We start from the raw sequence: 25,680 nt of genomic DNA, 5'->3' as shown, positions 1-25,680 counted from the left end.
CCTCCACTCTAGCCAAGTAGAACAAATTGTGTTCTGTGTGTGTCCTTTAGTTTATTGTCTTTATGCTTTTGCTTACAGCTACTTTCACTTGTAATTCTCTTTCTTTCTATATCTATGGATCCCAAACCTACCCAGTAATTAAGGACCAGTGCAAATGACATCTCCATTGGGCCTCCAAATACCCAAACAGCTGAAAATGTACTCTTTTAAATATCTCCTAGATGCCTGGTAAACTTCATCTCATGTTATATTTATTTATGTATATGTTTAATGCAATTCACTAGATGTAAAGCTTCCTGATAGTAAAAAAAAAAAAAAAAAAAAAAAAAAAAAAATCTGTTTTTGTGCTTTCTATACCTAATATAGTGATTTGCACATAGGAGGTATCCATAAATATTTCATAATTCTACAATTGTGGAATTGTTATAGGTATTCAGTCAAATGAGACCATAATACCCTTTTTGGTGTGCTGTTCTCCCTTTTTCTCACATTTCCATTCACCCCCAACCCTCCAAATTTCTCTAAAATCTTCATAAGTCATTTTCACTGTAACTTATCCAGTTCTTCACGGAATTATCAGATAAAAATTAGGCTAATGAATGTACATTTTCCTTCTTTTGAATAAAAATAAACCATATTCCTGGCATAATGTCCATATCTGACATTCAATAAATACTTGAAGAAAGAGTGGATCAATTAATCAATCAATCAATTGTCCTGCCAAAATCTCAGTGAGTCTAGCATGACTAGCATAAAGCTATGGATCCCTCAGATTTCGTTGTCCATTTCTGTCTTGTGATATCTGTGAAGTAGTGGTAGATGTCTCCTGATTGTATACATTGGTCTTATAAAGTGAATAAAAGCAGTGTATTAACAGATTACATGATGTTGCTTCCTTAAAGATAATGTCTGTACTCACTCATGGTAACAAAAGTGTAAGTTTGACTATATTAAGCCATAGAAGTCCCCAAGGGGACTCATCCCAAGATTAAGCACTGAGTAAATATTACAATAATTGCTGCTGCTACTTGAAAATTATAGTAAAACTCAAAAAAGATTTAAAGGTGAAAATGTGTTAAGAATGTATTAAGAAATTATTTTGCAAGAGTTATAATTATGACAGATTATAAGTAAAGATACAGGTGACAGGTTATAAGCTCTCAAATACTACATGATGTCAGCCACAAGTTTCTCCTGCCTTTGGCCCGACTATTTGTACATAGGTTGTTCTATGTAAACCTCTGCCTTGTCTCTGCCTCAATTAATAGCTTACTAATACGCTGGTAATCTGGTCTAATTCTGGAAATTGGCAAGTCTTTTCAATCCCTTTCTCCAACCTAAACTGAAATCCGTTTCCTGAATGCCTGTTATAAGTATTGGTAGTTCCTGAATTCTCCAATAGCATGCCTTCCCTACCTTTCAGGAAGCCTAAATCTGAAGAGCAAGAATGCTTTCTAGAAGTGTTAGAATAGATAGTAAAATGAGAATCAAGCCTCTCCACCTTACTGAAATAACTTAATGTCCTCCTCCTCTTCCATTAGGCTTCAAGATATTTGAGGAAAGAAACTGTCTATTAATTCAACTTTCATTCTCCCTCTTAAAAGAGGCTCAGTACATCTAATGTGCCCAATGATTGTTGAATAAACTAAGAAAAGACTGCATTAACCAACTTAGAAATGTACAAACCATTCTTAAGTTTACAGAGCATTATATCTCCATTATAGCAGTCAAAGGCTCATAGTTACATCTCTGTATGTCTTTATAACCAGTCAATTGCATATCAATACATCTATCAGGACAATCAACAATATAAGCCTAGAACGAAGTTACTATCTTTAGTGTACTCAGCATCAATGCTGAGTGCAGCCCCAATGAACAATACACATGCAAATACCTAAACAGACACAACAGAACTAGTAGTACATTGAACCTAGGAAACCCATAACAAGTACAACACATGCAAGTGACAAGACAATGCTAGAAATCAATCTCTGCTGTCATTTAGCAAGATAAGATGGCATTCTGAGGAGGAGGCTTGTGATTAAGGAATGGAAATAAGCCAGAACAATAGCAACAATAAAAGTAGTTTGTGAGTACCTGATACCAGAGTGTTGACTTTTTCTTACTTGTGCCTGACAAGTCATAATGCCTAAGAACTACAACCAAGGGTGTCACAATGGAGAGTAATATACACTAGAAGCACCTAATGAGGAATTAAGAGTGCGGATGTGTGCTGGAAAGGGTTCACACCTATAATCACAGTACTTTGGGAGGCTGAGGTGGGAGGATCACTGGAACCCAAGAGTTCAAGACAATCCTGGGTAATACGAAGAGACCCTGTCCCAAAAACAAAAACAAAAACAAAAAAACACCATTAGCCGGGGTGGTGGCACATGCCTGTGGTCCCAGAAAGCTGAGGTACAAGGACTGCTTGCGCTTGGGAGGTTGAGGCTGCAGTGAGCCATGATCACACCACTGTACTACAGTCTGGGCAACAAAGCAAGACCCTGTCTCAAAACAAACAAACAAACAAACAAAAAAGGAGTGGGATATATCATATAGTCATGGGAGAGAAATTATCAAAGTTGAGTCCTGAAGGTTGGACTAGACAGGTAGGGAGTGGTGAGATGAGAGCCAGAAAACAGAGACAGAGCCTGGGAGTCATTGGCTGTATCATAAAACAGAGACTATTATAAAAACAGTGAGGTAGGTGTCCGATCATTACAAGCTGATTATGCCAAGATAAGAAGTTTGTCTTCAGAAAAAAGAGCCCTGTAGAATATTTCTTCCAGTTCCCATCATAATTATCTCACCCAGGGAAATGGAGAAAGGCTAGCACTGACAACCTTAATATTCATAATTACATACAGAATATTGGTGAAGGATAATACTAAAGTCATATCAAATATATTAACATTTAGATGTCATATGTGTTTTACTATAAAATGTGCAGCAAATTGTAATTTTTAAGCCTGAAATTTAAAATGCTTTTATTTCCAGAATTAATATAAATTTTTCTCCCTAAGTAAGTTTTTTTTTTAGTCCCTAGGTAAGATAACAGCACCTCAGAGACGATTTGGAAAATAAATGAGTTGGTAAGAGGTAAGTGTAGCACTCAGGGAGCACACACAGGTCAAGAAGGCTCTCCCCTAAAAGAAACTGCAGGAGCACTATAGAATAAGCCCCAACCACAAATGCAGGTTCTGGTGGCCATGCATCCTGCTGGTGGCACCCTGAGACCAAACTTGCTCCTCTGGATCTCCCTGGCAAGAGTCTTGGAGAAACCTGTGCAGTCATGCCATGGTCCAGGAGAAGCCACTATCAATATGTCCTCCGATAGCCACAGTCGGCTCAAGGGGAGGGATGCCCAGATCATAAGGATCGCCTGCAATGGAGCAATGAGTGGAAAAATGGCCTCATAGAGGTGTTGTGATGCCTAAGCTAGAGGGGTTTCATCCTCTTCAGCTTCTCTTGCTCAGTATGCTTGATATACTCCTAAGTGAAATAAGGAGGCTGCTATGGTTTGAATGTTTGTGTCCCTCCAAATTTATATGTTGAAACCAAACCCCCAATGCAATAGTTTTAAGAGGTGGGAACTTTGGGGAAATTATTAAATCATGAGGACCTCATGAATGCAATTTGTGCCTATATAAAAGAAGGTGAAGGGAACATGTGTGTCCCTTTCACCATGTGAAGACACAGCATTTGCCCCTCCTGCCATGTGAGGATCCAGCAAGTAGGTGTCATCTCTGAAGCACAGCAAGTCCTCACCAGACGCTGAATCTGCCGGTGCCTTGACCTTGGACTCCCCATCCTTCAAAAATGCAGGAAATAAATTTCTGTCATTGATAAATTACCCAGTCTAAGGCATTTTGTTATAGCAGCCCAAACTAAGACAGAGGGTTTTTGAGAAGTTATTACTACTGGTCCAAAATCTTTCTACTAATTCACAGAAACCATCACACCAACAGCTGTTTAGTTACCTTAAACAGGTAAATATATGATTAGGTAATTATATTAAATCTCTGTGTCACAAAAGGTAGAAGAATCTTAAATGTTTAAGAGTCAAAAGAAGAAGTAGAAATATGCCTCTCAATTTCAAATCAAAAGAATAAAAACAAATCAAGTAACTCTCAAAGCTTTCAGAAAAAAAGGATAGAAATAATTATTCAAATACATCAAACATTGTTTTCCATTTATTCTTCTATGTCAGAAACCATTGCTGCTATAATTAGCAATAATCTCTTAAGATTTCTTGTTGGAAGAAAAGAGGCAGATGTATATTTAATTTCCCTCCTACTCCACAGATAACCAAATGAGGAGTCTGGCTGTCACAGGGACTATCTAGCCCACCAGGCCAAAAGGCCTGTGTTTATTGTTAGAGTGCCCTGAATGAGGTGGGCATAGACTCTGAGCAGTGTACCTTACATGATAACTGCTCTGTCCTCAAACTACTCTAATACGAAAAAGTTTCTTTTTTATTGCCAACCATGACTCAGAGAAACCCTATCATCCCTAAAATCTTGGATATGAGGAAAATGGAGAATGATATTTGCCTTTAAGTACACATAATTACATTTAAGCATAGATGAAATCACATGCCACTCAATAAATATATGAAGTTGGGCAAATTATTGAATCTCTGAGCTCTGGTTTCCTCATTTTTACAAAGAAGATAGCAAGTCAGTCTGAGGATCAAATGAAGTAGACTACAGGAAACAACTTGCATGGTAGCTGAGGTGTCAGAGGCACAAAGTGGTAGTTCCTTAACACTTTCCACTCTTATTGTGAATGGTTAACGTCTTGCAAAATAGAACGAATGGCTCAGGAGATGTAGGTGCTATGTTATGCCATCTGGAGCTCACGGCCAGGAATGTCCAGCCAGTGTTTTGTCCTTCAGTTTCCAGAGGGCTTGTTTCTGAAGCTCAGTCGAATGTTTTTGCTAGCTATCTATCCCTAGAGAATTCCTTATCATCAAAGTTTTTTAAGCTGGATTGCCCTTTTTCTTTTTTTTTTCAGAGAAATCTTTTTGCACTGTTGTCCTTTTTCTGAAGATTCTTTCCTCTTTCTGAGGTAAAAGGCTTGCCAAGATAGCCCTCTTAACCATTTCCTCTTGGCTCTTTACCTTCTCTGTGCTTGGACAGAAAAATGGACATTTGCAAATGTTAGGACACCCTTCCAAGCCTGACTTGTCTCTTGCCCCAACATCCAGAAAGAGCAGCAGCCTGCTGCCTGGGGGAGAAAAGGGAAACTTCATTTTCAGTCCATTGATTAAATATGTCAGATTTTCTCTCTTGGAACCAATGGGAAAGGAGGGGAGCATTCTTGGGAGTCTATTTTGAGCTGAAAAAATAACTGTTTAGATTTAGGAAAAAAATATGTTTAGCATTATTATCAGATACCACCCGCACATTTTCACTTGTTTTTCATTCTAAACAGACCTGAACTTCCACTATGACATCAATTCATTGTCCTAGCTTTTGAATATGCCTTCGAACAACTCTTTTCTCTGCCTGTAATTATTTTTTCTCCTTCTTCTGTCAGAGAATTCCTAGTATATTTATCCATTCAACAAACGTTTATTTGGAGAAAGCCTGGCTGGATGCATGGGTGAGGCAGTCATGAGGACATCAGAAGGTGGTGCTGAGTTGCAGCAGAGGAGAGGGGACTTTGCTTAGATAGAAATAACAGTTGTGAGCACAGGGCTAAGGATGTTGCTGGGGAAACATCACTATTCAAGCTTTGTGCAAGAGGAGTCACCATTGATATATTTATTATTCATCTCCCAGTCACTCTTGTGGTTGGCCAACGCTGTTTTGGTGCACCACTCAGATATCCTGTACTGGGCCAATGCACCACCCCCAGTTTCTATGAGTGTTGGCTGCAAAAGGCTTCCAGCAGCTCTCCTTCTCTACAGAATTGCCCTCAGCTGACAGGAGACAGCTCTCTGAAAGTTAAGTACCTATGCCCTCAAGGAGAGCCCTGCAGCCTATGACAACACTATACTGGAATGAGAAAGGCTGGCCCCTTGCTGTTTCCTCCTTTCATACCTTCCTTTTACTCTTCCATCCTCCTAGACCACTTCCAACACTCCCCACCCTAGGCATCACCTACTGTACAAAACCATCCTGGAAGGAATTCTCTCCAACCTGGCTAAGGGCTCCTCTCTGCTTGTTTCAATCACTTTGAAATTCCTAATGTCAAAAATACTTCCTGGCTCTCAACGTTTGGCTTCAATAAATATTTGCTGAGTCAGGGAATAAAGGAATGAGTAAACTGCTATGAACGTGCTCATTTAATATATTTAACAGTTTACCGTGGCCTAACAGCATAGAGCTTCTGTCATCAAATAAGTTGCTTGCCAAAAGCTTTAACTTGTTAAAAATGTTTATGTGATGTTTTAATGAAAGACTATGCTAGGCAGTAAATTAGTTTCATGAGGAAATCCCTGTGAAAGCAACCAACACACTGGCTGACATAAGAGGAACTCAAAAAGTCCTAATTCAATAAAACAATGAACTGGAGGGGATTCTCCTTTAAAAAACCTTCACAATTTTTTTTCAAGTAAAATGCTCTCTCCCATCAAACTACTGGAAAATCGTAGAGCTCCTATCTAGACTATCAAACAAGATACCACCTTTTCCTTTTCCAGCAATTTTCTGCTTCCTGGGCCACCACAGTCTTCTATGCTGTTTTTGATTGACACCATTTTCGGAGAAGAATCAACACCAAAGGTCAGACTTACACAATTTCATCATCTCTTGAATTATACCTTCTAATATTTCTCTAACTGTAACGCTGTTAAGCACCTTCTTTATCCTACTACTGAACTCCTAGAAAGTAAACTTTAATTCTCATACAGTTTGTAACTTTCGATCATCACTCAAGACTCAAAAACACCTTCTAAGTAGTTTGGAGCCTGAATTGTGGAGATCCAGACCAATTAGAAGTCATCCTCAAAATGCCCAATTTTCCGGTTTGCCAATTAGGCTTTGCCCCAAGCACTGTTTTTACTGAATTAGCTGAACAAGGAGCTAGGCTGAAAAAGGAAGTTCACCACCACCACAACCTTCCACATCTATAAGCTTCTGACAAAATATTTTTCATCTCCAATGTTCATCTGAGCCACATGAACAGAGTTTGATATTTTAACCTGACTTAGAGATTATCACATTTTTTTTCTTTTTCTCATTTCTTGAGGTAGTTATGTTTTATTGCTTTGGACCATCCAAGCCCTTGAACGAATGTTTAGTTTCTGCTTTCATACAAAGACTTTTGTCCAAAGAGTTCCTGGGTTCTCCAGATGCTTTGTTTCCTTTGGTTTTATGCTTCCCTCATCTCTGCATCTGTCTCCAATCCCCAAGGCCAAATCTTTTGTAATAGATATCTGTTCTAATTTTGAACTGGTCTTTAATTCAAATATGAATTATTCTCTCTTCCTCGTGCCTGTGTTAACAATGACAAGAAGCAGAACAAGGCAATCAGAAGGCATCAGTCATCACTGTCCTCACCAAAGGCCCCAAAACCCCAGCACTATGGAAAAGGAGAGCACAATCCTTATGCCATGTTCAGCTTAAACCAACAATCACCTCAGGCTGTCAGTCAGGCTACATGGCTACTAAGCTTGATAGATTTCAACTTAAAGGCCCTTTAGATCATCCACATCCCTAATTGTAACCTTGCTAACATGGAAGATGTCATTAAGAAAGTAGAGATTTAATCATTTCATTTAAAAAAATGCTTATATCATACTTTAATTACATTCAGACATCCTGGAGGATTCCCTAAATATTCAGCACATGTAAAACAACCAACACATCAACACATCATTACATGGACAACCACATGTTAAAGGAATAACTGACACAATTATTTGGATCATATAGAACAAATTCACTTTACTCCTACCTGTCATTATCAATCTCACATCAAAGTGGAATTTGGCACTTTTTAAAAAAATCTGTGATCTGAATTACTTAAGTAATAGCTTTAATTTTCTCTTAAAAAATCTAGACCAAAAATAGGAAGGTGTTGCCTGAAGATTTTTCAAATAGACATTAAGTGTATTTCATGCTACTGGCATTACTTCTTCTCAGAATGCTTCTACAGTATCCAAATTATTCATATAATGATTTGGGTTTGGCAGAATTTTTATGAGCCCATATTTTCAGATATTCAGCAACACTTACCAGCCATTGATCAGGTGCTTTCTAAGGGTCAGTTCTTAATCTAGAATAAATAACAAAAAGAGACAAACGTCTTGCTCTCACGCAGCTTATAGTAGGGAGTGGGAGAGATTAAACAAATTATGGCACTTATCAATGTATGATTATAAACTGTGATGTGTCCTAAAGGAAAGGCATATGATGTCTTGAAAATATAAAACAGCAGAACCTGACTGGACTGAGGACTTTTCTAGATAGCATATATTCTGAACTCTGAAAGGTGAATGTGTGTTGGAGACCACGGGCAGGGTGAGAACCAAGAAGGGTACAGGCCATGTTAAAGGACATGACAGAGGCCACCGTGGCTGCCCAGCCAGAGGAGAATAAAATATTTTAAGGCTGGAAAATTAAGCAGAAAATAAAACATAAACACTTTAAAGCCATATTAAGGATTTTTGTTCTTTTTCCTAAGAAAAATAGTAAGATATGAAAGGTTTTTAGTCGACTGTGTTATAATCCGGTCTGCATTTGTAAAAGGTCAGTCTGGCTGCAGTGTAGACAATGTACTGGGGAACGGAGGAGCATGTGGAGTAACAATGTAGGGGTGTCTGGGTATGAAATGATGGGGACTTTCACCTTGGCCTGTCAGCAAAATGTGGAAATGCCGGATAACTCAAAAACTACAGAAAGAGATGGGTGCAGATGCTGACAAGGTCTTTTCTATTACTGGTAGAGAATAGAAGTATTCATGGCATATAGAAGATGACGCATCTTGTTGCTTAGAGCCCTGAAATTCAATCTTATGTCCTGGAATTTTTGTCCTAGATCTGACTTCAATTTCCCATTCTATATCCTGAGAATATTCTCTATATTCTCAAAGGAATTGGCGTAACTTTGCAGGCACCTTGTCTAGGAGCCCTCTTACTTCCATCCACAGAGAAGGTACTACTAGTTATAAGAAAGAAATGTCCCAATCACTGTACTTTGGCACACTAATGCAAATAAACGATAAGTTTCTGAAAGGAAGTTATCCACTCAGCCTTTAGTGGCCAAGCCAGGACCTCGGGGTATAGGAAATAAGGCAAAATCTTTTTTATGATGAGCAGCCTGATTTGAAGATCCTAGGTCACCCCAGGAGAAGTGGCTCTAAAGGGATATCCAGTGATAACTGCTGGCAGCAAAATGGGAGCCGAACCCAGCACTTGCTGCTCTGCTCTGAGTAAGCCAAGGAGGTGCTGTTCTACCAGGGCACCCACTTCAACAGCTACTGCCTAGTGCTGCATTGTAGACAGGGTGTGGACAGGGTGTCAGGGAGCTGCTGGAGAAGGTCCTGTTTCAGGTGTCCAGGGAGTGCTAGTGTGGAGGGTGGGGGAAGAAAGGAGTCTCTTTGGGGCTCCTGTAATTAATGTTATAAGTGATGTTCCCAAATATTCATCTTTGCAGTTTGGCTAATTTATCATTTAAAGGCATCCAAGATTGCTGTAGCATGACTGCTTTTATAATGTATGTATAATAATTACAGATTATTTTCAAAAATTTTATCAATTTGAAATGCTTGTTTTGAGAAAGGCAAATTGGAATCAAAAATCAACTTATATTATTGCAAGAATCTTTAATATTACATTTGTCAATGAAAGGGGAAAAATTAAAATAAAATAAAAAATATAATTTCAATTGTCAAGGTCTTTAAATGGTTGTAAAAACAGTCTCTAACTTTATTAACTATTTGAGTAAATGGTTTCTTGATGATGGCATCTATCGGAATTTTGGACAGATAATCACTGAAATAGTAATTACATGTAACTCTCTAAAATAGAAACAGAAGCAAGATTTTCAAAATTTGCTCTTCAAAATTTGTGCTGTTTTACCAAAATCTGCATTTTGGTAAAATTTACATTTAAAATTTTACATTTTAGTTTTTATGATTATATGTCACCAAACACTATATAAATGCCTTCAAATCTTTTCCAGCTTACCTCAGTGTGCTCTACAAATACTACCATTTTTGTGCACTTCATAAAAGGTACTCATGGCTGGGTGCTGTGGCTCATGCCTATGATGCCAGCACTTAGAGAGGCTGAGGTGGGAGGACTGCTTGAAGGCAGGAGTTCAAGACAAGCCTGAGCAACATAGCGAGACTCTGTCTCTACAAAATAAAAGTTAAAAAAAATTAACCAGGCATGATGATGTATGCCTGTAGTCCCTGCTATTTGGGAGGCTGAGTCAAGAGGACCACTTGAGCCCAGGAATCTGAGACTGCAGTGAGCTGTGATCACACCACTAAACTCCAACTTGGACAACAGAGCAATACCCTTTCTCAAAAAAAAGGTATTCAGGTTCCATAACAGCAGGTTACAAGAGCCAAAATAATAATCATTATCACAAGTTTTACTCCTGGATCCATATGGTTTGTGAATACAGGTTTTCATCCTTTAATGTACTCATCTGTGCTCTGTCCAACTTTCCATGATCTTCTTCCTTAACTCCTTCGCAGCTAAAGCTCAAAAAAAGAATCACATTTCCTCCTTCCTTTGCATTTCTGGTTGAATTATTTTAGAGACAGAGTGAGAAAATGACACAGAATTCAACAGGCAGGTATGATCAGAAAGAACACAACACAAAGTATTTAAGTGTTAGGAATACATAAACAAATACAAATAAATGCACAAGTGCCGTGAGGCCTGGAAATTTTAAGGGAAAACGCCATATTAATATGACTCAAAAAATCAAAACTTCAGCAGGTTGATCAAATGTATTTACAAGCATTTTTGTCAATGGATAAATACTGCTTTTCAATACATGGCAAGTATACAAACTCCGGAAAATTACTCTCTCACAGACTGTCAGGTAGGAGATAGTTGGGAATCTGGATTTAAAAACAACAACAACTAAGGGAAGAGCCAGTTGTGTACTGAATGATATGAGAACCTGATTAGAAGCAAATGCTTCATTTCAGTAACAGACTTAGGTTCCACAAAAATTCTCCAGTGTATTTACAGAAAGTCAATCTAATCATACCACACTGGTTGCCCAGAAGAAACATCAAGAACATGCTTGAAGTGAAATCAACCCCCTTGGAACTTTAGGCAAAGTGACATAAGCCCCGAAACTTGGCTGTAGTACCAATGATGTGGAAAAGGATGATATGCTTTCAATTTGAAGAGAATCACTTGGCCCTTAGGTGGTGCCCTAAAAGCTATACAACAGTTGGTGGCTAATTGTTCCCGGAAAAAATGGAAAATCAGTTGGACCAAAATCTCCATGATTTCTATCTTTGCCAAAACTAAAACACATATTAGTTCTCTTTGTAAAACTAAAATATTACCAATTAGTCACAAGCTGGCTCTTTTTGGTCGTGCTGTAAATAGCTTTTGGAAAGGTACTACATCCACGATGCCAAATATAAAAGGGAATATAACTGCTTGACTTCACTGCTTTTGAGATGGGTAAGAAAAAGTATCCTTCTAATTTCATGATTAAAAGTGTTAGCTTTTTAACTTTGTTCACCCTGGCAACCTTTAACAAGATTTCTCTTTCACTGGCCTAATCAATGTTCAATATCCCTTATATACAGATCATTAAGCCATGTAGCAATTGAGATAAAGACTTAACATGAAGAATTCTATTCTGAGATCCAGAAGAAATGAATCACAGACCCAGTTTGTTTCTTTTCACATCTTTGTAATACTGAATACACCCCTAGCCTTCCCAAGTCTTTGGTTACTTGGTGTGTTCAGAGTATGCTTTCCATAGTCCCAGAGAGAAAAAGTAAGTTTTGTTAGTACCTGACTCCATTGAAAGATGTGCCATTTAAAAGATCGTAAAAGACCTTTTTAATAATGACTTTGTATTTCTTTTAGAATAAAATTTAAAATTAAAAAACATTTAATCATGATCTTTAAGTCCTGAACAGTTGACGTTCCTGCCTACCTCTTCAGTCTCCTTTTGTACTTTTCTCCCTGACACTGTGTACGCTTCAGTGGCATGAGCGCATCTTCTGTTACACTGACTGCATGTTCTCCTTCTTGCCCCAGGGCCTTGGCACATGTTCCCTCTGTGTAAAATGTCCCCAGTTGCCACCTCCACCCAAGGAAATTTCTGTGAGTTTTCAATTTTATTAAACTGACAAATAAAAATTATATATATTTATGTGGTACAGCTTAACTTTTTAATGTATGTATATATTGTGTAACGGCTAAATCAAGCTAATTAACCTAACAATTACCTACCGTTCTTACATTTTTTGTGATGAGAACACTTAAAATCTACTCTTTTACAAATTTTCAGGTATACACTATGTTGCTGTTAAATATACTTACCATGGTGAACAATAGATCTCTTGAACGTATTCTTCCTGTCTTACTGAAATTTGTGTTCTTTGACCAACATCTCCCCAAATCCCTGCCCTCAGTCCCTTGTAACCACTACTTTCTGCTACTGTGACCCTTATAAGTGAGAGCATGTGGCATTTATCTTTCTGTGCCTGGCTTATTTCACTTAAGGTAATGCTCTCCCGGTTCCTCCACATTGTCGCAAATGACAGAATTCCATTTTTAAATTTTTGAGGAAACTCCCTGTGATTTTTCATAACGGCTGTACTATACTAACTTACATTTCCACCAACAGTGTGCCAGGTTTTTTCCCCACATGCTCGCCAACATTTGTTATTGTTTGTTATTTGTTATTGTTTCTCTTTTTAATAATTTGTCTTTTTAATAATAGCCATTTCTGATAGGTAAGGTGATACCTCATTATGGCTGATGATTAGTGATGTTGAGCATTTTTTTCCTTTTTTGGTCCTTTTTAAATTTTTTTTTATTTTATTTTTTGAGATAGGGTCTCACTCTGTGGTCTAGGCTGGAGTGCAGTGATGAGATCTTATCTCACTGCAACCTTCACCTCCCAGGTAACAAGCAATTTTCACGCCTCAGCCTCCCAAGTAGCCGGGACTACAGGCACATGCCACCACATTCAGCTAATTTTTGTATTTTTAGTAAAAATAGGGTTTTACCATGTTGGCCAGGCTGGTCTAGAACTCCTGAGCTCAAGCTATCCACCTGCCTCAGCCTCTCAAAATGCTGAGATTACAGGCGTGAGCCACCACATCCAGCCAGCAGTTTTTTCATACACATGTTGACCGTTTATATACCTGTTGGTACATTTACCTTTTTGAAAATGTCTGTTCAGAATCTTTGCCCATTCTTTAAATGGATTATTTACTTTCTTGCCTTTAAGTTATCTGAGTTCTTCATATATTTTGGGTATCAGTCCCTTATCATATACATAGCTTGCAAATATTTATTCCCATTCCATAGGTCATCTCTTCACTCTCTTGATTGCTTTCTTTGCTGTGCAGGTGCTTTTTGGATCGATGTAATCCCATTTGTCTCTTTTCTCTTTTGCTGCCTGTACTCTTGGGATCATACCAAAAAAAAAAAATCATTACCCAGACCAGTGTAAAAGAGCTTTTAACCTATGCTTTCTTTCAGTAATTGTATAGTTACAGGGCTTACATTTGAGTCTCTAATCTATTCTGAGTTGGTTTTTGCACATGGTGTAAGATAAAGGTCTAGTTTCATTCTTCTGCATGTGGATATACAGTTTTTCCAAAACTACTTACTGAAAAGATTGTCCTTTCCCCATTGGGTCGTCTTGGCAGCCTTGTTAAAAATCTGAGTTCTTGTTAAAAATCTGAGTTCTCCACTCTGTTCCAGTGGTGATATGGTTTAGCTCTGTGTCCCCACACAAATCTCACCTTGAATTGTAATCCCCACATGTCAAGCATGGGAACAGGTAGACACAATTGAATCCATGGGGCTGTTTCCCCCATGCTGTTAATAAGTGAATCTCATGAGATCTGATGGTCCCATAAGCATCCGGCATTTCCCCTGCTTGCACTCACTCTGTCCTGCTGCCCTGTGAAGAGGGTACCTGCTCCTCCTTTGCCTTCTGCCATTATTGAAAGTTTCCTGAGACCTCCCAAGCAATGCAGAAATGTGAGTCTATTAAACCTCTTTCCTTTATAAATTACCCAGTCAGGTATTTTTTCATAGCGGTGTGAGAATGAACTAATATAGTAAATTGGTACCACAGAGAGTGGAGTGCTGCTATAAAGATATGTGAAAATGTGGAAGCAACTTTAGAACTGGGTAACAGGCAGAGGTTGGAACAGTTTGGAGGACTCAGAAGAAGACAGGAAAATATGGGAAAGTTTGGAACTTCCTAGAGACTTGGAGGGCTCAGAAGACGTGGGAATATTTGGAGCTTCCTAGAGACTTGTTGAATGGCTTTGACCAAAATGCTGATAGCAATATGGACAATGAAGTCCAGGCTGAGATGGTCACAGATGGAAATGAGGAAGTTGTTGGCAACCAAAGTAAAGGTCACCTTTGCTATGCAAAGAGACTGGTGGCATTTTGCCTCTGCCCTAGAGATCTGTGGAACTTTGAACTTGAAAGAGATGATCCAGGGTATTTGGTGGAAGAAATGTCTAAGTGGCAAAGTGTTCAAGAGAAGCGAGCATAAAAGTTTGAAAAATATCCAGCCTGACCATGCAATAGAAAATAAAAACCCAATTTCTGGGGAGAAATTCCAGCCTGCTGCAGAAATTTGCACAAGCAATGACGAATGGAATGTTAATCACCAAGACAATGGGGAAAATGTCAGAGACCTTCATGGCAGCCCTTCCCATCACAGGACTGGAGGCCTACGAGGGAAAAATGGTTTCAGGGGCCCAGTCCAAGGCCACTCTGCTCTGTGCAGCCTCAGGTCATGGTGCCATGTGTCCCAGTTGCTTCAGCTCCAGCCCTGGCTAAAAAGGGTCAGTATAAAGCTCAGGCCATTGCTTCAGAGGGTGCAAACTCCAAGTCTTGGCAGCTTACACGTGGTGTTGGGCCTGTGTGTGCACAGAAGTCAACAACTGAGGTTTGGGAACCTCCACATAGATTTCAGAGGATGTAGGGAAATGCCTGGATGTCCAGACAGAAGTTTCCTGCAGGGGCAGAGCCCTCATGGAGAACCTCTGTGAGGGCAGTGCAGAAGGGAAATGTGAGGTTGGGGACTCCACACAGAGTCCCTATGGTGGCACTGCCTAGAGGAGCTGTGAAAAAAAGGCCACTGTTCTCCAGACCCCAGAATGGTAGATCAACCAACAGCTTGCACCATGTACCTGGAAAAGCCACAGACAATCAATGCCAGTAGTGAAAACAGCCAGGATGGGCTGTACCCTGCAAAGCCAGAGGGGCAGAGCTGCCCAAGACCATAGGAACCCACCTCTTGCATCAGCATGACCTAGATGTGAGACCTAGCATAACTCCTAGAGTGAAAGGAGTTAATTTTGGAACTTAAGGTTTAATGACTGCTCTATTGGATTTCAGACTTGCATGGGGTCTGTAGCCCCTTTGCTTTAGTTAATTTCTCCCATTGGAATGGGTATACCCAATACCTGTATCTCCACTGTATCTAGGAAGTAACTAACTTGCTTTTGATTTTACAGGCTCATAGGCAGAAGTGACTTGCCTTGTCTCAGATGAGACTTTGGACTAAAGACTCTGGGCAACTTTGGAAGGGCATGATTGTGTTGTGAAATGTGAGGACATGAGATTTGGGAGGGGCCAGGGCAGAATGATAGGGTTAGGCTTTGTGTCCCCACCCAGATCTCATCTTGAATTGTAATCCTCATAATTCCCACATGTCAGGGTGGGACCAGGTAGAGGTAACTTAATCATAGGGGCTATTTCCCTTAATCTGTTCTTGTGATAATGAGTGAGTCTCACGAAATCTTATGGTTTTATAATTGTCTGGAATTTCTCCTGTTTGCACTTACTCCATCCTGCCACCCTATGAAGAATGGGCCTGCTTCTCCTTTGCCCACCATGATTGTAAGTTTCCTGAGGCTTCCCAAGCAGTGCAGAACTCTGAGTCTATTAAACCTCTTTCCTTTATAAATTACCCAGTCTCAGATATTTCTTCATAGCAGTGTATGAATAGACTAATATAATTGGTCTTTGAGTCTGCTTTTATGCCAGTATCATGCTGTTTTGATTACTATAGCTTTGTAGTAAATTTTAAAATCTGATAGTGTGATGCCTCCAGCTTTGTTCTTTTTGCTGTAGATTGCTTTGGCTACTGAGGTCTTTTGTGCTTCCACACAAATTTTAGAATTTTTTTTCTATGAAAAATGTCATCAGAATTTTGATAAGGATTAAATTTTATCTGTATATTGCTTTGGGTAGTGTGGATATTTTAACAATATTAATTCTTTCAGTCCATGTACATAGGATATGTTTTTATTTATTGTGTCTTCAATTTCTTATATTAATGTTTTATAATGTTCAGGGTACAGATCTTTCAGCTTTTTAAAAAAATTTATTCCTAAGTACTATTTGTAGCTAGCTGTTCTAAATGGGATTGTTTTCTCAAATAGTTCATTGTTAGTGTATAAAAATGTTACTGATTTTTGTATGTTGACTTTGTATCATGAAACTTTACTGAATTTCCTTGTTAGCTCCAACAGCTTTTGCATAAAGTCTTTAGGGATTTTTATATATAAGAGCATGTCATCTTCAAACAGAGACAATTAAACTTTTCCATTTCCAGTTAGGGTGTATGTTATTTCTTTCTTTCGTCTAATTGTTGTGGTTAGAACCTCCAGCACTATGTTGAATAGATGTGGTGAGAGTGCGCATCTTTGTCTTGTTCCTTATCTCAGAGGAAAATCTTTCAACTTTTCACCATCAAGTATGATATTGTCTGTGGGCTTGTCATATACAACTTTTATGTTGTTTTGGTACATTTCTTCTATATCTAATTTGTTGCAAGTTTTTATGATGAAATGATGTGAAATTTGTTCAAATGCTTATTCTGCATCTATTGAGATGATCATATGGTTTTTGTCCTTCATTTTGTTAATGTGATAGATCACATCAAATATACTCTTAATGTACTATAAGCCCCTTCCCTTCTAGCTCTCATTATCATTATTTATGCATTTAATGAATATTTACAGAGTACTGACTATGTTCCAGTTACTTGGGGCACTTGGAATAGAACAGTGAACAAAACAATGTCCCTTTCCTCATGGAGCTTTTATCCTGATGGCAGAAGAAAATTAATAAATGGGCAAATTGATATGTAAAAACTGATAGTGATAAATTCTATTAAAAAATAAAATTGGTCAAGAGGACAGAAAATGGTGAGCAATTCAATCTTGATCAAGTGGTCAAAGAGCGCCTGCTGATGAGAAGAAGCATTTGAGAAAAGAAAGCCCTGAGGCAAGTTTCTAAATAGTGCTTAAAGCTATGGAATTGGGGGCCATCATTTGGTGAATAGATGCACCTAGAGAAGCAGAGAAAAGGTTCAAGGACTGAATAGTACGGCACTTATCCATTTACAAGTTGGGAAGATGAGTCTTGTGCAGCCAATGAGACTGAGAAGAAATAGCTGGAAAGGTAAAAGAATCAAGAGTTGTATCCATCACTAACCATCAGAGAAATACAAATCAAAACCACAACGAGATACTATCTTACACCAGTCAGAATGGCTATTACTAAAGAGTCCAAAACAATAGATGCTGGCAAGGATGTGGAGAAAATGGAATTCTTATGCACTGTTGGTGGGAATGTAAACTAGTATAACATCTATGGAACACTACGGAGAATTTTCAAAGAACTAAACATAGAACTACCATTTGATCCAGCAATCTCACTACTGGATATCTATTCAAAGGAAAATAAATCATTATATCAAAAATATGCCTGTACTTGTATGCTTATCATAGCATTATTCACAATAGGAAAGTAATGAAATCAACCTAAGTTTCCATCAACAAACAATTGGATTTTTAAAATGTGAGAGAGATATATACACATATCTGTATATATATTTTATATATATATACACACAACACATTTTTATATATAATGTATGCATAGATGTATGTATGTTTACGTATGTGTATATATGCATGTATGTATATATACACACACACAATGGAATACTACTTAGCCATAAAAAATAACGAAATAATGCCTTTTGTAGCAGCATGCATGGAACTTGAGGCCATTATCCTAAGTAAAATAACTCAGGAACAGAAAAACAAATACTACATTTTCTCACTTATAAAAGAGAGCTAAACAATGAGTACACATGGACATACAGAGTAGAATAATAAATATTGGAGACTCCAAAAGTTGGAAGGGTGGAAGGGAGTGAGGACTGAAAAATTACCTCTTGGGTACAATGCTCACTATTTGGGTAATGGGTACACTAAAAGCTCAGATTTCACCAATATATGATATATGTAAGAAATCCATACTTGTACTCCTATATATTAAAAAAATTAAAAATGTTTAGAGAGTTTTATCTAAAGGAATAGTGAAGAAAGAAAGTATTTAATCAGAGAGTAGAGTATGATCAACTTTTTCAGAGGATGTTCATGGAATGTAAACTTTGTAAAGGCCAGAATTTTTTTTTAATCTTTTTTTCTTTTACCTTCATGGCCTCAATACCTAAAACAGTGCTGGCATGTGGCATATCCTCAGAAACATTTGCTAAATGACACCTAGTCTATAGGAGGAGGACTCGCTCTTGACCATTAGATTTAGCCACGCAGAGGTCAGATCAAGAGTAACCAGAGCAAGAACAGTTTTGGTGCTGTGATGGGTCAAAAACCCAAGTCAGGTAGGTTTAAGACAGAGTAGGAGGGAAAGAAGCAGAGAAAACAAGTCTATATAGGGACTTTGATGTATGTTTACTTCCTTCATTTACACTGAAAGCTCACCACATATCCACAGTGCCTGGTATATAATTGCTGTTAGATTATATTTTTATATGAATAAAATGAAAAACAGAAACAAGGATGCAAAATAGAATATTGCAATTATATAAGCATAAAGTCCTCAGAGTATAGGGACAGTGATACTTAAAAAGAAAGGAAGGTGAGACATGGTATTAAGCATAAAATTTAACAGACATGATAGATAATTGTATATATAAAACACAGAAGAATCAAAACATTTGCATTTCTCTGATGGCCAGTGATGATGAGCATTTACATGAAAAAAAAAATGCTCATCATCACTGGCCATCAGAGAAATGCAAATCAAAACCACAATGAGATACCATCTCACACCAGTTAGAATGGCAATCATTAAAAAGTCAGGAAACAACAGGTGTGGAGAGGATGTGGAGAAATAGGAACACTTTTACGCTGTTGGTGGGACTGTAAACTAGTTCAACCATTGTAGAAGACAGTGTGGAGATTCCTCAAGGATCTAGAACTAGAAATACCATTTGATCCAGCCATTCCATTACTGGGTGTATACCTAAAGGATTATAAATCATGCTGCTATAAAGACATATGCACACGTATGTTTATTGCAGCACTATTCACAAAAGCAAAAACTTAGAACTAACCCAAATGTCCATCAATGATAGACTGGATTAAGAAAATATGGCACATATACACCATGGAATACTATACAGCCATAAAAAAGGATGAGTTCATGTCCTTTGTAGGGACATGGATGAAGCTGGAAACTATCACTCTGAGCAAACTATCACAGGGACAGGAAACCAAACACCACATGTTCTCACTCATAGGTGAGAATTGAACAATGAGAACACCTGGACATAGGGTGGGGAACATCACACACCAGGGCCTGTCATGGGGTGGGGGAAGTGGGAGAGGGATAGCATTAAGAGATATACCTAATGTAAATGACGAGTTAATGGCTGCAGCACACCAACATGGTACATGTATACATATGTAGCAAACCTGCCCATTGTGCACATGTACCCTAGAATTTAAAGTATAACAACAATTAAAAAAAGCAGAAGAATCAAAACATTAGGGAACATAAGACAAGGGAGTTCCCAGTCACACTGAGAGCTGAAATGCAGAGCTAGTTAAATTGCATTTTGAAATACTGAGTTTGAAGAGTGGATACAGTAAAGTGAGATGAAAGAACACTGGACTAAAAGGAACACGGGCTGGATTCCGTACCCATCTCTGCCAGTTTTGTGTTTTCCTCATCTGCAAGATGGGGATGAGGCACAGCAGACTCAGCTTCTGGCTGCAATAATCTTTGATCCTATGAAAGGAGCTCACACTTGAAGATGAGCTACTCTCACGATGACAGTAGAGCTAGAGTTGTGAAAGTAGGTGTAATTACCAGGATGGTGACAGTTGAAGCTCAGAGAGTATTGGAGTTTGGAGGGAAAAGCGGAAGATGGTGGATTGAGCCCCGTGTGTCATTAACCGGCTCCCCAGGGAGGTACAACCCACACAGCTGGCTGTCTTACCTCTCTTCTCTGACCTATTCACTTGGCTGGTGCTGTCAATGAAGTAGGCTAGAGAGCAGCTGTTCCAAGGAGGAAGTGTGGGAGAGACAGCAAATCGTTAAAGAAAATAAGAGACTAGGAAGATGGATAATTCACCCAAAGCAAAGTCAAATTAAAATTGGTTTTTCCTTTGATGCTTTGAGCTATAGAGTAATTTTGAAACCTTATTAAGAGGAACTTAAAAAGAAAATTCAGGGACATTTTGCCTCATGGGAAAAAAATGTATTTGATCTAGTGGAAAAAAAAAAAAAAAGATGAAATTATCTTTTCTGTAACATCCCTAGTGATAACAGTGTCAAAATATTCATCCACCCTATATCAGAGCAAAATGTTGGTCTGAAAAATTCCTATTGTTAAAATATGCTAGATTAAAAGAAGTAGCATATATTTTTTAAATTGAGAAGAAAGGAAAGGAAAGCAAAGAAAAGAAAAGAAAAAAAGAAAAGAAAAGAAATAGGAATCAGAATAGAAATAAATAAAAGAAATACAAATAAAGAAAAATATTATAGGAGGAAAGCAATGTAAAGAAAAACTACCCAAGGATTAGGAGACAACTTGCCTTTGAGGAGTTCAAGTTATAAAAGAACTTAAAAAGCATATGAATTCAAGAAAAACTAGAACCCAAATATATGATTTTTTAAAGAATGAGACAACAAATTGAGAATTTAAAAGCACCATTATAGATCAAATAGATCAATTATAAAAGCAAGGACCAGGATAGCCACTGTCAAAAATCAAATCACTGTCTTAGACAACAGGTAGAAGATAATGATTGTGAATGCAGAGAAAAAAGACAAAAAGATCAAAGTAAATAGAGGAAATATTTTAACAGATATTTTAACAGGCATAAAAGGCCAACAAAGATTATCTGACTATATAATTAGTGTTTTTACAATACTGAACCTACTAGGTGGATCAGAGAAAGGATTCAACAATATTCAACTCTTAGAAGTTACTGTTGCCACTGTTTCCAAGCCAAAGGAGAAGAAACAATGGAAATAATTTAAAATGTTAGGTAACTGAGTGAAATCACAACATTTAAATCATTCGAACGACTATTTGAATCCTCTGTTACTCTGAGGAAGATGTGAAATCATTTATTAGGATTTCTCAAATTACAGGAAAAAGTCCCTGATAAAGATTCAGAAAACTAAATATGTAAAACTACTGTCTCCATCAATCAAATTCATGTAAATATCTAAAATTCAATGCATAACCAAAACACACATAATTCATGGCCACTAGCTTCTGACTAGATCTGACCGTCATATTTTTAAAAATCCTTCAAAACCAGATCAACAAATCCTGATAACGGCTTAAAAATTGAATCCCTGCAGGCCAGGCATGGTGGCTTATGCCAGTAATCTCAGCACCTTGGGAGGCTGAGGCGGGTGGATCACGTGAGGTCTGGAGTTCAAGACCAGCATGGCCAACATGGCAAAACCCTGTCTCTACTAAAAAATACAAAAATTAGTCGGGCATGGTAGTGGGCGCCTGTAATCCCAGCTACTTGGGAGGCTGAGGCAGGGAGAATTGCTTGCATCTAGGAGGCAGAAGTTGCAGTGAGCCAAGATCATGCCACTGCACCTCAGCCTTGGCGACACAGTGAGACTGTCTCGGGGGGAAAAAAATGAATCCCTGCCATCAAGCCTCTTAGGCTATTTATCTCCATCCCATTTAGTTTAGTGCCTCATGCAGATGAGAGAAACATAGTCATTGTCACTGGCCTAAAACACATGGACTCTCTCTTTGCAAGTGGTATAGCTATTCTGATTTCAAAATCATGAATATCAAGAATATTATCATTGATCATCATTGTATGCCTTACCTTTCTTGAATACTAAACTCAGATTGTCTACAATATTGTGTGATGCTCATATAGTACCGGTCACTTCAAAGTGCTAAAAGTATATTTTGAGAGCAAGAAGAAACACATTTGCTATATTTGTAGTCGCTGGTCTCCAGTTCTTTCAGCCTCAACCCAGAGATTTCTGTCTAAGCATTTTAGCCCTCATGACTGAACCTCTACCCACAAAACTGTAGCCGTGGCCTCTCTCATCTGCAACACTCTCCCTTTTCTCCCTTTAGTGAGGTTTCACTGTCTGATTCAGTTGTTTGCCCATTATCATATTTGTCTTCCCACACAGTGCAGCTGCACTCAAAGACCTTTCCCACCTTCCACCCTAGTTCTGGATCCTTTTCTTGGCTCTCCAGTTGCTGCAAAGCTGCCACCTTTGTCTCTGGATCATGGGATCTCTCAGGAACTGAAGAAAAACATTTTTGTTTAATAGATACATATTAGATTATTTTCCTGCTTCTTGTACTACGCTCACATGAAGAAAAAAAAAGTAACTAAAATGTATTAAAAGCAATATGTTTTTACAGCATAAAATGACTTTTAAGATTTAAGTATAACTAGTAGTTCAGTTATTCAGACAAATGGTCATTTTCCAGACTTTCTAAAGGTAAAGATGATTAGAAGGATACTCCTCTTTTCTTCTATGGCTAGCCAAATCATAACTTATGCTTTGACTGCATCTTGGTTTTCCAAATTACATGTATATAAATTACCTAGTAATGAGCATGACCTCTGTCCAAGCAGAAGGCAAGCAGGGGAGATGATTTAGCTGCCCAACTACAGTTATTCTCTCAACCCAAGCTAAGGTATGTCAGTTCTCTATTAAAATCCTGGCTCCTTTACCTCCGAGTGAGCTTACATAGAAATAGTGTAGCTACAGACACTAATAAGTGAAGATGTGAGAAATGCTGAAATAGACACCTCTAAACATGTCTGCAGGACAGTTCTCTGAATGAAAGTGGACCAACTCTGAGTGGCAGTGGACCAACCCAATTCTCTCCACTTTCTCACTTATAATTCTCGAGGATACCTGTAGAATGTGCTGGGAATGGAACATTGTGAGATAAAGAGGAGGTAGCTGGAACAGTCCAGGCTCTGTTCCAGTTGGCCCTAGAAACAGGGTGTCCTTCAACACTTTTGCCCAAGGTGTCATGTGGCCACTGGGGTATAAAGCCCAAGGCAGGCTGTTTTACACCTGTGGTGTAAGTGGAGCACTTGAAGGTAAGACTCTGTTCACCCTGGGTAGCTTTCCTGAGCTTCGGGGAATGAGCTTGTCCTGAATCCCAATCTTCGGTTCTCCCTTGCCGTATATCTGTAAGTAACAAATTTGGTTCATGTAACTTTGTGTGAGTGTTTTATCGCACCCAAGTCAGGCAATCAACTGGTGCAGAGTAAACCTGCTTCACAATTTCCTCTATGGCTTTCCAAATAGTTGAACGTCCTATCAATCATGATAGGTGGTGTATGGATGGATGAATGGATGGATTTCTGCAAATTTACATGAGGAGTCATAAAGCTAAGGGAACAGATAACTACATGAAAACCACACCTTAAGAGATTTATAATCATGAAACATTACATTTTGTTCCAAGTGTCCTTACAAAGTAAAAAAGAAAAGTATTGTGTATTATATAATTCTCCTTGTCTGAATAAATAAAATGTACTATTTATGAGAGATTTTCTGAAGTAAGTTTATTAAAGAAATGTGTATTTTACATTACAGCAGGGAATGTCAACAGAGGTCTTACAAAAGGCTCACAAATACTGTTCACATGGCCATTTGGGAAGGGTCATTTTAAAATCAACTATTAATCAAATTAAATGGCATGTAATTTATGTAGTTTTTTAAGAAATTGCCAAATTCTTTCAAAAAATAGTTTTACTGCTTTATATTTCCATCAACAGTATATGAGAGTTCCAGTTTCTCTTCATCCTGTCCACATTTGATGCTGTCAGTATTTTTAATATAAGATGTTCATAATAGGTGTGCAATGGTATCTCATGGTGTTTTACTTTCCATTTCCCAAATGAAAACTTGATGTTTAGCATTTTAATGTGCTTATTTGCCATTATATATCTTTTCTGATGTAGTGTCTATTCAAATATTTTGCCAATATTAAATATTTTTATTATCAAGTTTTGAAAGATTTTTATGTTCAAAGTATAAATCCTTTATCAGATATATGATTTGCAAATATTTTCCACCAGTCTGTCACTTGTCTTTCACTCTCTTAATAGTGTCTTTCTAAGAGCTGTTCTTCATTTTGATGATGTTCAATTTATCAATATTTTATTTTGTGAATTATGTTTTTGGTATTATATCTAAGCAGTCTTTACTTAATCCAGTTTCCTATATTTTCTTCTAGAGATTGCATATTTTTAGCTTGATACTTTTTGCCTAAAATTTCTTTTGAATTCATTTTTGTATATGATGTAAGGTAGGCAGTAGGGTGTTATTCAATTGTTATTCAATCGAATTGCTGGTATTCAATTGTTACAGCAACATTATTGAAAAAACTATCTGTTCTCCACTGAATTGCCTTTGGTTCCTTGTCAAAAATCAATTAACCGTACTTGTGAGTGTATTTCTGAACTCACCATTTTTTATCCTTATGCCAGTATCATATTGCTTTGATTACTGTAGCTTTATACAGATTTTTGAAGTCAGATAATGTAAGTCTTCCAAGTTGCTTCTCTTTTTCAGAGTTTTTTTGGCTATTCTAGGTGATTGGCATTTCTACATAACTTTTAGAATGAGTATGTCAAATTCTATTGAAAAGAAAAGGACTGCTAAGAAATTTATAGATTAATTTAGATACTTGACATATTAACAATGTTGAATCTTCCAAACCATGAACATAACTCTCCTTTTCATAAGTTTTTAAAAAATTTTCTCAGCAATATTGTATAGTTTGTATTTTACAGGTCTTTCATACCTTTTGAAGATTATTCTCTATTTCATATGTAAGTATATTATTGTATTTGATGTTGAATTTAAACTCAATTTAAAATTATTGATTCCAAGATTATATAAATACCATTAAATTTTGTACATTAATCTTGCATCCTGCAACCTTGTTAAATTCACCCATTATCCTATCATCTTTTGAAGATTCTATAGAATTTTTTTTGGATGATTATGTTGTCTGCAAATAAAGAACAGAGGTAAGCTGAGATGATTGATTTGAGACATTTCTTCTTTTCTATTACAGGTAGTTGGTGCCATACATTTCCCACAGGCCTACTAGTTTCCAATATTAACATCTTCTATTTATTTATTTATTTATTTATTTATTTATTTATTTATTTATTTAT

Source organism: Piliocolobus tephrosceles, chromosome 7 (genome assembly GCF_002776525.5).
Source record: "Piliocolobus tephrosceles isolate RC106 chromosome 7, ASM277652v3, whole genome shotgun sequence".
Classification (NCBI taxonomy): domain Eukaryota; kingdom Metazoa; phylum Chordata; class Mammalia; order Primates; family Cercopithecidae; genus Piliocolobus; species Piliocolobus tephrosceles.
This window is presented reverse-complemented; position numbering follows the sequence as displayed.